Consider the following 12,557-nt stretch of genomic DNA (forward strand, 5'->3'; position numbering starts at 1 on the left):
AATATCTCATTAGCCTTTTACAGCTGAGGAATAAAAATGTAGGGAAATATCCTTAGCTTTATAATCTGTTCGTTTCTTTAGTTTTATTACAACTTGCCTGATGAGGCATTCAAAGACATGTTTACTGAGACTGTGGACATCTACAATACCATGATACACTATGAGTCAGTCAACTGCTTTCAAAGAGCTGTTTTTATCGTAATCACTGCTCTAATTATTCTAAAAAAGCATCTGACACATTCCCTGCACACAGTAATAATTAAAAAGACTAAAACTAACAATGAAGCGGATAAAACCAAGGCAGAACTGACCATTTTCAAACAATAAAAACTCAGCTGAAACAAGAAAATCCACTCTGGAAACAAACTGAAACAGAAAAGAGAAAACGTTCAAAGGAAATAAAAACAATTAGAAAATACAAAAGTATAATAATCACACTGTCAAGTATTCATTACACTTCTTTACACAAACACTGATTGTACCTGGGTTCAGTGTCTTGCCACAGGGATGAACCCCCCACACCTCCTCAGTCACAGCTGCTCCATTATAATTTATATCAGAATGTGTGCACGTCCTCAGAGGATGCTGTTTTGCTTTGTGTTACGCAGATGGGTTTAAGGCATGGCTGTCAAACATAAGGCCTGGGGGCCAGAATCGGCCAAGCAAAGACTCCAATCTGGCCCACAGGACGTCTGTGGGAAATGTAAAGGAGGGCTAAAATTTTGGACTTTTAACTGCATTTTCACAAGTTTTACAGCTTTTCTTACTAATAACGACCACTTCCATGGGCATTCACACTGTGCCAGTATAAATAAGTAATAAATCAATCATTAAATGAAGGGAAAGGTTCAGATTTTTACAGTGGATCCACATCACTGTCATCACTGCAAAAACAACACACATCATGGTGAGCCTTCCAAACCTGCTCTGGTCTTTAAAGTACGTGCATTTCCATGCATATTTTAACATGCATGCTGCAGATTAATAGTCAAATTAGAGGGAAATTAGAGGAAATTAAAAAAAATGCAAAAATCAAGCCTCCGGGCAACTCTCCATGTCTTCAGGTCTTACTACTTTTTAGTCCTTTGTCTTTTGACCAATATCATACATTAGTGTGTTTTGATTCATCACTGCAGAGGTGAACCAGTCAAACCAGTAGACTCACGTCATGTGCTTTTGAAAGCTTTGCCTCCATTGATGGAAAAGTTCACAGTAGCTGCCGCCTGATATGAATTCTGGTAAAAAAGGTCAGATTTGTTGTTATTTACGAGATAAGCTGTATTAAGCCTGCTTGGAGGGCGGGGCTCAGCGCGAGCAGTCAATAAACACGGCGCTGAATCAAACACTTCTTATTTTGTTGGGGTGTGTTGGGGGTGGGGGTGTGGACGACGACCCGAAGAGGATCACAGCTTCTGCCTGCGCCCGTGCAAAGACTATTTCTCTCATCGCTCTCTCCCCACAGTCTCTTCCCTCCCATTCTCATTACTTTAATCTCCACTGCACCTCACTGACCCACGCCTCCTCCTCCACCTCTCCTCTGGGCTTTTCCTCTCCCCATCTCTCCATCTCCCAACCCTTTATCTCTTCCCCGTATCCCTACAGTGCTTTATCGCCACGCGCCCCACCCTGTTTCTGGAACTGCTAGAGATGGCTGGAAACAGAGTGGATGTCTATACTTTAACATGTATGTTAATACGTGTGTGTGTGTTTGGGTGGGTGTGAGAGCACGCAGCTGTGTTTGTGCCTGCCCGTCTGTGTGTGAGTGCTTGTGCATGACTGCGCCTAAAAGCGTGTGCGGATCATTACTTGTCTGCAGGGTAGACTCCCCGTGGACCCACACATTCAGGCTTTATCTTACCCCAAATGACCCCCCAGAGAGAGTGATGAGAGAGCAGCAGGGAAAAAAGGGGAAAACAGGGAGCGAGGGGGGGATATGGGGTTAGTGAGGGAGAGAGGGGAAGTGGGGTGAAAATGGGGAGGAGAGGCAGAACAGAGGCAGCAAGGGAGAGAGATGAGATTTGATAAAAGACAACCAGAGAACATGTCAGGAGAAAATGAAAGAGGCCTGAGACCAAATGAGCGGGTAGAATCAACATCGGGCCTTGTACTTGTGTGCTTATCGATGAAAAGCCTTTTAGATCATTTGTTGCTAACAAAAGCCTTAAGCCAAATCCAGGGAACGAACACGAGAGAAACAGAACATCAGCAACACAATGTTCCCTTCAGCAAAGTCAAATGACAGGCACATCTTCTGGTTTTTCATCTGCTTGAATAGACACTGTCTACGGGCTAATCCATAAACAGAAATGTGGTGTCTTTTGGCTCAACAGCAGTTTTGTGATAACGTCTGAATTACAGCGTCAAAGGTTGAAGAAAGCTCGTCAATGCTGCGAAAGAACAGGAGCGGCGAGTGGTGCATTTTTTTTTAACACCACTGAAGCGTCGAGTACGTTTTATCAGAGGTGCTTTCAGAAGGCTGAGAAACCTTTCTCCACCTTTCTCCTCCATCCACACCTTTAACACATCAAACACGCCGGGATGTTGAAAAACCAATAATGCCAGATTTTGCAGCTTTCTGCACGATGGACAGCCTTTTCCCTCCGCATCTGAGGGAGCAGCTTCCACTCGTATCACACGACACATCACAGCATGGTGTAACACTCTGACCTCTTCTTCAAGCTCAAATAAATTCAAACTTTCATAAAATGTATTTTATCTTTAAAAATGTGCTTCAAATTCGACTTCTTTTGTCTGTATTGGCAACATTTAGGAAACGATGCTGGTATATGGGGATTGGGAATATCGCATTCTAGTTTGCATCCAAATGCAAATGTCACATTTGCCCTGCAACCTCACTTTTACATTTCACATCTGCTTTTCTTTCAGGTTGTTGTCGAGTAACGTATAAGCGCACCGAAAAACTCTGTCCTAAAAAACATAATCGCAGCGTGAAAAAAGAAAATTAAAATTAAAATCAAGCCATGATGTTTTAAATGAGAAAAATAGAAGAGTTTTTCTTGTTTCTACTGCATCACACCTATGGAAAAAAATGCATTAATATGCATGAAGTTTGTGCATAAGCTCGATGAGGACGCTCTGTTTGCTTTCCCAGGTGTCTGACTGCTGGTCTGCTCCTCACTTCCACTTTCCCACGCTGTAAAACTCAATGCTGACATCACTGCTGTACTCCAATCATCTTTCCTCCTTAAACCAATCAGCGGGCACTCTGCGTACTTTAAATCACTCCGCTCTGCTGTCACTAATAATATACCATATTGTGTGTGTATAACCTCTTTTTAAGTTTTGTGGATATTATACATGGTTATGCTGAGGACATGTCGGCCAATTTCCACTGGAAATGCCTTTGGTTAAGCTGTCAGCAAGGAATTCGCACTGCTGCGTTTTTATGTAGCTTTAATGCACATAAAAAACAGCTGCTTGTTTAAGTGAAAATACATTGATGGGGTTTTTGTGCACTAATAAAGTTGTGGAGTTGTAAAGTATTTTGTCTAGTGTCAATTATATCGTCAGTTATATCGTTATCACAAATTATATATCGTGATAAATATTTTTGGTCATATCGCCCTGCTCTAGCTGTCACTGTCCATTGCAAACTCCTTCATGCAACCCACTTCCACCCCATCTCCACCCGAACCAAGTCACTTCATCCAACCCTGCATCTTATCTTCACCACCTGCATCTAGACTCCGGGAAGTTTTGCCGTAATTCCTATCACTGCTGGAATTTTCATTCTGCTGGTGAAATCCCAGTGATGAGCCATCAGAGTCTAATAGCATAATAGAATTCTGTATATCAATAAATTATGTTCAGTTCCTTCTAATGGTCTCTCCTTATCGAATTCCTTGTTGGCAAATAGGCCAGGTATGTGAAGAAGTCAAGCATCAGTTATGCTGTTCATGTTAGCATCTTAACAGGACTTGACACTCCCTCTGTAATTGTTCTGTGTCACCGACAGACTGATTGCCCGCTGCTGTCTATGCGGCTCTGGATTTGATCCACATGCTGGCCTTTTTACTAATTACCTAAAGGCCACCCCATCTGTCTGTCCACTTCAGGAGCATTTGCAACTCACTGATAAAAGCCGACGAGCTTTTTGAACAAGTGTGTACATATTCCTCTGCGGCGCAGAGGAGTCTTTAATGTTCCTTCTGTCTCCTATTGTGACAGCGTCTCAACTTAATTGCAGCGTGCAGGCAGCGCTTTTGGTTTTCCGCTCTGGTGCTGGCACCGTCAAAGCTCTTCAGTTTGAGGGATCTGGTAAAGGTTTTTCTGCTGGAAATATATCGTAATTATGAGAGAAACTGGTGTGTTTTAGATTCACAAATCTTACTTGTTTGTCACACTGATGAAGTGGGGCTTTCTCTTTCATCTTTGCCAAGTGGAGAAACGGAAACAAAGCGGCACGCTGTCATCCAGTAAACCAAGAATATAAAATAGGGCTCATGTCCAAACAAACCTGCTGGATCACTCTGCTCCCTCACTAGTAATTGGTGCCGGGCTTAAGCACAGAGCAGCTGCACAGAGGGCTTTATGTAAATCCAACAACTGCAGTTTTGTAGCAGCAGCAAAACAACGTGCGCTAGCAAAGCACACGTGAACTCCTCAGGTAGGGCCAGCCTAGCCAACAGGAAGCTGCGGCCTCATCCTGTGAAGATGCTTTCTGGCTTTCGCCTCAGAACATCAAATTAATTTGGCAAAGTAGAAGGCTGTGTCTTATGTAAATGAACAGCTGAGTTGAAAAAGGCGCATTGAATTCCTTGAGCAGACTATGAATGCAGAAAGACGAGGGAGCGATACTTTGAGTGTTTTCCCCTGACACACACACACACAAAAATGCATCACGCCCCATCAGAGTGAACTGCAGGCATGTACGCAAACACTTTTTGCTCACCCAGACAAAAAAAAACAGCAACCTTTTGAGCTCTCGTGCTCCAAATTGCTTTTTTATTTTTCAGTAGGAAGCAGACTGTAGTGAGGAGGGCTGCTAAAATCAGTAGAAATGTCTTTATTGTTCATTCCCGCCCAAGGCCCGGTCTTCTCTGTTGTTTGTTAGGTGACTCAAAGGTACTTTCGCATGAAATGGATTTTCTTTTACAGAAAAAAAAGTCTTTTCACCATTTCTACATCAAAGTAGAAAGAGTGCTTTTAAGCCATGCAAGGAGAATCTTAACTGCCGGACATTCGTGAAACTTTATGCAGGTGTTTAGATGACTTTCAGTCATTCACTAAGTTTGTATGGATTTTAATTTCTTTACAAGATTTATAATCAGTTTTCCACGTTATTATCTTATCACGTTTATACCACTAAAAATCACTGCTTATCTTACAGTATTGGTTAATCTTTAATCAAACCTCGATCACCTACTTGGTCTTAAGTCAAATTTGTCTTAAGGCAAAGGTCAAATTAATGATTTTATAAGCAATCGTGGTGAGATACTGTATCATCAACATGGTCTTTTTTTTTTAAATGCCTCTTTTGACCCAGACATACATTAACTGTGTACCTAGATATAAGAAATCATGTAGAGTTAGAAGTTGACAATGTTTATTTACTGTCACATCAGTTAGCTCTGACTGAATCCAGCTTCAAGATGCAGTGAAAACGCCTGAAATATGTACTTGTTGTTTTCATAATGAAGAAACCCTAAAAAGTTGCAGCAAACAAGAAAAAAAAATTGTTATTGGCACTGGCTCCCAGCTGAATCAGACTTTTTGCTGCCCTCATGTCCACAAATGAATGAATGTCAGTAAGTTTGCGAGACTATTTTCAGTCTTCACAGTCTGAAATCTCATCATACAGGAGCACTTTTTTTCTACTGCTGAGTTAATGAGTGACTATTCCTGACAAAGTAGGGGAGACCGGGGATAGTTGTAACATTTTTGACATTTCTGTCTGTAAATTGGAGCTCTTTTAAGGTAGTGGATTCAAAATGTAATGCAAAGTATTTACATGTCTCTGCTATTAAATAGTGCAGCTATTTTCTCTGCAGCACAATTACCCATTGCATGGTATGGCCTCAAACACAAAGAGTGAAATGTTACAATTAACCCCATAGTCTGGGTTAGTTGTAACATATCCTGGGGTGAAATGTAACACAATGAAATAAGGGTACTAACAAAACATTAACATGTAATCTTTTTTATTCAACGCATGAATGCACTTACATCCATTTATGTAGCTGTGTGTGTGTGACAGAATGCAGAAATCTAGCTTTTGAACATATTTCAACCCCTCAAAAAAGACAAATTATGGAATTTTCTGCAACTGAATATTTCATTAATTTTGGTTGGTCTTCCTTGAGTTTGGCCTCATTGGCTCAGTGGGCATTATAACCTACAACTCTTGCACCAATTTTGAACATAACAATGAAGCTGAAAAAATGTAGTTGTTCACCAGCATCGCAATTCCATTACTTTTTATCATGGCTTACCTTGGTGTGGTTTGCAGAGTGCTTCAGAAAGATGAGGAAATCTGTTTCTTGCACCCATCCTGATTTATTTCCACTACCAGTACTTCCTACTGGTCCATCTCTGACACAGTGGTCTGCATAATGTATGTGTGGGAACACAAACAGTGGAGGAATTGTGTTGCTAATGGCATTAACCGCATATACAAAAGCGACCAGTGAACCTCTCTCTGCTGATGTCGTTGCCCCAACTTGTTTAATATAAGTTAAAGTAATAGTGCGGTAAGTTGTAACATCTGCATTATTGTTACAACTAACTCAGACTGTTGCTGTTACAACTGACCCAGACTCCTATAGCCATGAACTAGCTAACATTACAGCCAACGGCTAAAACATTAGCACTAAAGACCTACACAGAATATATCCCCATAGACAAACAAATAACATAATTTAAGTTTGATGAGTTTAACTGCAAAGCAGATAATGCTATTAGAAATTGAAATAAAGTAGAAAAACTTACTTTTTGCCATACAAATTACTTTTTTTCATGTTAAATTGTCTGTGTTTGACAAAATGTGCTGATTTTTCACATGTGATAGCAGAACTGAATTGGGCATGCACAGGATGAGTCACATCATTTGAAACTTAGCCCTGATTGGAGAAATTGGAAGTGTTACAACTGACCCACGTTACAACTATCCCCGGTCTCCCCTACTATAGTTTATAAAATAAGCAGCAATGCAATTAGGCGAGCTATAATGCCATCAATCATTATTATCATTAAGCGTGCTGCTGGTAACTTAGCAGATCTGTTGGTTTGGGGAATTGTACATGTATTTAGCACGTCCCACCCAATACTTCATGCGGTCAGTGAAAAATTGCAAGCGTGTAACCCACAGTGCCAGATTTTAAAAGTTTAAGTAGCGCTTGTATCACAACCCATAGATAAGAATTGCTGCCTTTGGACAATTTTCTACTTTAGTGTCAGCTTTGTGGTAAAACATAAGCACTCAAAGAAAGAGCCTGTCTGAGTGTGATAAAAAAAAAAAAGCCCAGAAGCGATCACAGCTAATGCAATGATTGCAACAAAATCTGTCATTAAGCTGTTTGTTTGACATAATGGCAGTTCATGAAACAGAGCAATCCACCTTAAAAGTTTCCAGAAGCCTTTCAGTAAATTTCCCCCCTATATTTGATTCAGTCTGACATTAGTTTATGTTGTTACTTGACTAATATGTGGAAACTTGCCACCATAACTGTGGTTACACAACTACAGAAAAATGTAAATAAGTGTAAAGACAAAGATAGGAAGTTAAATGACAGGAAATGCACAAGGAAAGGTAATTACCAAAATAAAACAAGAAGCCAAAAACTCAGAAAAAGTAAAGAAAAAGTTGTGGAAACAGAAGAACGGAACAAAATAAATACAAGGGAGGAAATCAGTGAAACAGACCTGGAGAGAAACTCAAATATCGACACCCAACAGAAAGCCACATACATTATTATACGTGTATAGAAAGTTACTCTTTATGATTCTGTATGAGAAGGCTTTTGCTAAACCTTATGTATATATCAATACAATAAACATAGTTTTAAGACGTTTTACAATTTTTGTACTATAATCAGAAATAAGATGGACTAATATTGTCATGAGGGGGGTCTTTATTAAGAACCTGAACCTGTGTAGCTGCTGCAGTGTCTCTTTGGCCAGCACCACTGTGGTTTTCCTGGTGTCACGTGTTCATGTGAAGCAGAGAGAGCTTACCGACAATGACTGAAACTCACAGTGTGGTGTTCACAGTGGTCTCTTCACGTATGTGCACGCCATGAAGTTGAACGTCTTTTAATTTAATTTTTTTTCTTGTTTACTTCAAGGAAAATGATCTCTCTGTAAACACACTGCTGATGAAACAAAAAAAGTTTTGATGTTTCCTGTTTAAAGCGTAGCAACACAAACTGTGTGTAACACCTCCCGCATCTATGCTACTGACGATCAGCCACTGATGTTACTTCTCTGTAGATTAACATCTTTATGAGTTGTGAGCGACATTGTTTTCACATGTAATCACAAAAAAACATCTGAGCTTCAGTTTCATACTTTTAAATAAATCCAGTGTTTAGGTTACTTGTGTCAGACCTCGCATATCTTTCTCTTGTAAGAAAATAAAATCAGAAAAAAAAAAAAAAGTTTAAGTAGCGCTGAACAAATAATGAGCTCACTGTTTGTTGAGGTGCTTTGTCTACAAAACTGTACTAACTGCACAGCAGAACGATTAAAAACAAGAGCAACATTACACAGACCAGCTCCGGTCTTGTAATTGGATACCATTACCCCATAAGCTGAACCCTCACCCCTGCATAACACAGGCTAATGAGCCAATAATCCAACATTCAAGCAGCAAAAGGAAAGATCAATGCATACTAGATCTACATTACGTTGTTATTGTAGTGAAAATCCCTGCATGCAATTAAAAGACGTCGGAGAAGGCGCCATCCTTATTCATACCCAATTATAACCAGGTCAAACGGCCTTAATTGGGTGTCTAGCTTGTTGATTATTTGTGAAGAAGGCGGATCGCACAGTTTATCATACTGATAGAAAAGAGGTCTCTGGTTAATTTTGGTTGTGTCTGCGGTGATAATTGAGAAATTAAAAAGCAAATAAACCATGATATTACCGTCAGTGTTGCGGGATTACTTGTGGAATAATTAGTGAGAGGAACGGACAGAAAGGATGTCCAGTTCTGATAAAACCTGGCAAACAGAAGCTCATCACCAAGGACTGATGAGGAAGGTTAATCCAAGGCAAAGACAGAATGAGAGACATTCAACAACATGTTATTTTTCATATAAAAGTGGTAAAAACTACATCTGTGGCTCATATGTAATCTGGCACTTATGCGAAACCCCGCCTAATGCACATTTTTTGACATGCATGCTAGAATGAGAGGCAGCAGGTATCCTGACAGATCTGGACTAAATGTCAAATCATCACAGTAACTGTAGCAAATATAATGATTACTATGGTTACGAAGCTAACAATGAGTCTAGTACAGACAGCTCTGTTTTTAAAAAAAAGTACTTAAAGAAAAAAACTGCCATCAGCACTGGAATTATAATGCTTCATTGCATGTGCTACACAGTCGTTTACAACCCATTTTCTATAATAGTTTGGACGCTGTGTAAAAGTGTAAATTAAAAAAACAGAAAACAATGATTTGCAAATCTCTTTTGTTCACCACCGAACATATGAAACACAATAAACTGAGAAAACGCACCACCTAAGGAAAACCTTTAGCTAATTTTGAATGTGATGGCAGCAACACATTTACCACTGCGTAGCATCCCCCTCCTCTTTTTGTAAAAAAGAGTCTGGATGACACTGAATCCATTTTTTCCCAAACGCATTTAAAATTTTGATTGGTCTGACCACTGAACAGTTTTGCACTTTGTTTCCATACATTTTAAAGGATTTTTTGCTCAGAAGAGACACAAGTGTCTCTGGATCGTCTGCCCGTATGACGTCTCTCTACATGATAGAGCTTTAACCTGCAGACAGTGATTTCAAATTGTTCCACAATCTGTAGATAGCGTTTTTTTTGTTTGCTCGTTTTTCTTCTTTTTGTGTGTGTGTGTGTGTGTGTGTGTGTGGGGGGGGGGGGGGGGGGGGGGGTGCAAATTGCAAAAAAAGAGAGTATGAACAGAGCGTCTTAAAAAGGAAGTCATGTTACTGAACTGTTGCTGATTAGTTGCAAAACGTTCCTCCAGCTGTTTAAGTTTCTTTGAACTTTCTTGACCTGTTGCTGCCGTCAGAAATCAGCTCATATTTTGTGTGAAATGGAAAAATGTCTAAGTTCAAACATTTGACGTGTTTTCTGTGTTCTGCTGTGAGATTTGCACATCAGTGCATTCTGTTTTTATTTACACTTTACTGATGTTTTACTGATGAAAATACATTGAGTCACATTTTATATTTAACACATTTTTAGAAACTTGATTCAAACTAGGAGTACAGTAGAGATAACTGATGTGTGCATAATAATGTAATAGAGGTCTAAATGGTAAATGGCCTTTATTTGTATAGTGGTTTACTAGTCCCTAAGGACCCCAAAGCGCTTTACACATGCAGTCATCCACCCATTCACACACACATTCACACACTGGTGATGGCGAGCTACATTGTAGCCTCAGCCACCCTGGGGCGCACTGACAGGATAGATGTAAACAGGATAGATGTAAACAGGATAGAAAGTCTTCTATGGAGTTCTTCCAACTCTATGAGGCATCATATTGCTTAGGAAAGTATAAATATATTTAATTCCTTTTTTCCAAATGACTAAAGGTGGTTCACATTCAACATTATCGTAAAGGATCAAAATTAGCAGAGCAGAAAAATTTTTATACCACACATTCTGTCGTCGAAGTCTGACATCTGCCTGACACACAAGTTAACTCAACACCGCCCTGTCTGTGTGATACAAGCTACTTCTGCTTGGAGCCACTACCCTGAAGCAGAGATAAGGAGCAGGTTACACAGGTAAACCACTTCACCTGCTTACTTTCAAACTGAGTGTTCTCAGACCCAGGATTTTTACGTTCTGGAAATCTAATCCTTTTTTGGTTTTGAGAAATTACTTACATTTGATCTGCGTGGGTCCTCTACAGAAACTCCAGCTTACTCCAGCAGTCCAAGTACATGCGCCTAGTATGGTTCGACTAACAGGGGAATCTAAAATGCTCATGGGTGTGAATGTGAGTGCGAATGGTTGTGTGTCACTCTGTGTCAAAGGAGCTCTGTGGTTAGCACTGAGACATCCTGTGCATTGCCTCTTGCCCTATGACAGCTGGGATAGGCTCCACCAACCCAACCCCTCAACCAGAAACAGAAATGAAGAAAATGGATCGATGGATAGATTTACATTAAAATATGATTTACTATTATATCCTTTGAAATGTAGCATTTGTCTTTGTTAAGTATTGTTTTTTAAAATTCTTTAATATTCTTCTGATGCTTTGTATAAGCTCCTTTATCTTCTTAAATTGAATTTTAACTTTTGCAGACTTCTTTTTATTGTCTTTAGCTGTGTTAACTCCCCACCTGTTAACTCTCACCCTTATAGGTCACATATATATTGTCTCCGTCTTCCTTTATGTTGTAATCTGCATGGTGTCCTCATAGAGGAGTATACCCTATATTAGTACTCTTTGTTTTTTCTTACGCTGGATTCCTTGTGCTGAAGTTTTTGTATTCGTTGATTTTTCCCTCTGTTTATCGCTCGACTTTGTAGTTTATAAGTTATCACCATTAAAAAAGTCATTAATGTTTCATTCCTGTGCCCTGCGTCCTGCATTTGGTTATACAAATTAACCCACCCAATTTAATAGTTCCTTCTGGAGCCTCGTAAGACTTTCACATCACAGTTTTTGCATATGAAGCAAACCCTGCCCGACAATGATAAACAAACAAACTTTGATGTGAAAAATTGCAAAAAGTGCAATAACTCATTTCAGATCACTTGCTGCTGGATCATAACATGTGCCCATAATGGGCAGCGTGCCACGGAGGTGCTCTGCTGTGATTTTGACTGATGACCTATTGTTGTCATTTACACTCTTATTTCTGCACTTCTGACTAATTGCCGGACCAACAATAGGGAGTCTTATTCTACTCTCAGCTCCAACTGTCACCTCCAGACTGGAGTAAAGCAGCATCGGAATGATGAATTCCAAATTTTGAATTCTGCACAGAGTGTCAGTCCAGCTTCGCACGGGGCAGTGCCTGCAGATAACCGGCCGCTCTGAACCGAGAGCTGCTGTTTGAATAATTAACCACAATGGAACAATAAACAGGCTGTTCCCACAAGCTTTCCTTATTCTGAAAATGTCAAAAGCAGATGGCACGCCGCCTGCGGCAAAACTTTGGTGTGGAGAGAAGCAAGAATGTACCGTAGAGGGGGGGAAACAAGCGAGGCAACATAATAAAAAAAAAAAACCCTTCTTATTTTTTTTGAACAGAGGGGGAAGAACAACTGACCCAGGCTTCTTAGCTAATACTGATATAGAAATGCAAGTGTCCTTTGTCATACCGTGCCGAGGTGAGTCTTTTTATTAGTGCATCGCCACAGGTGA

General features: G+C 40.0%; 1 protein-coding gene across 2 annotated transcripts in view; it reads right to left on the minus strand.

Moving 5' to 3' along the window:
• gal3st3 (galactose-3-O-sulfotransferase 3) overlaps positions 1-12,557 on the minus strand; it is a 60,840-nt gene that overhangs the window by 24,865 nt on the left and 23,418 nt on the right. The window contains exon 1 of one of the 2 annotated variants that reach the window (XM_080894440.1): positions 11,068-11,357. The exons of the other annotated variant lie outside the window; for it this stretch is intronic. The gene's annotated coding sequence lies outside the window, so the exon portion shown is untranslated. Of the gene's footprint in view, positions 1-11,067; positions 11,358-12,557 lie in introns of those variants that run through there. 2 annotated transcript variants of the gene reach the window in all.

The sequence above is a fragment of the Rhamphochromis sp. 'chilingali' genome (assembly GCF_963969265.1).
Source record: "Rhamphochromis sp. 'chilingali' genome assembly, chromosome: 1".
In the NCBI taxonomy this organism is placed as follows: Eukaryota; Metazoa; Chordata; class Actinopteri; order Cichliformes; family Cichlidae; genus Rhamphochromis; species Rhamphochromis sp. 'chilingali'.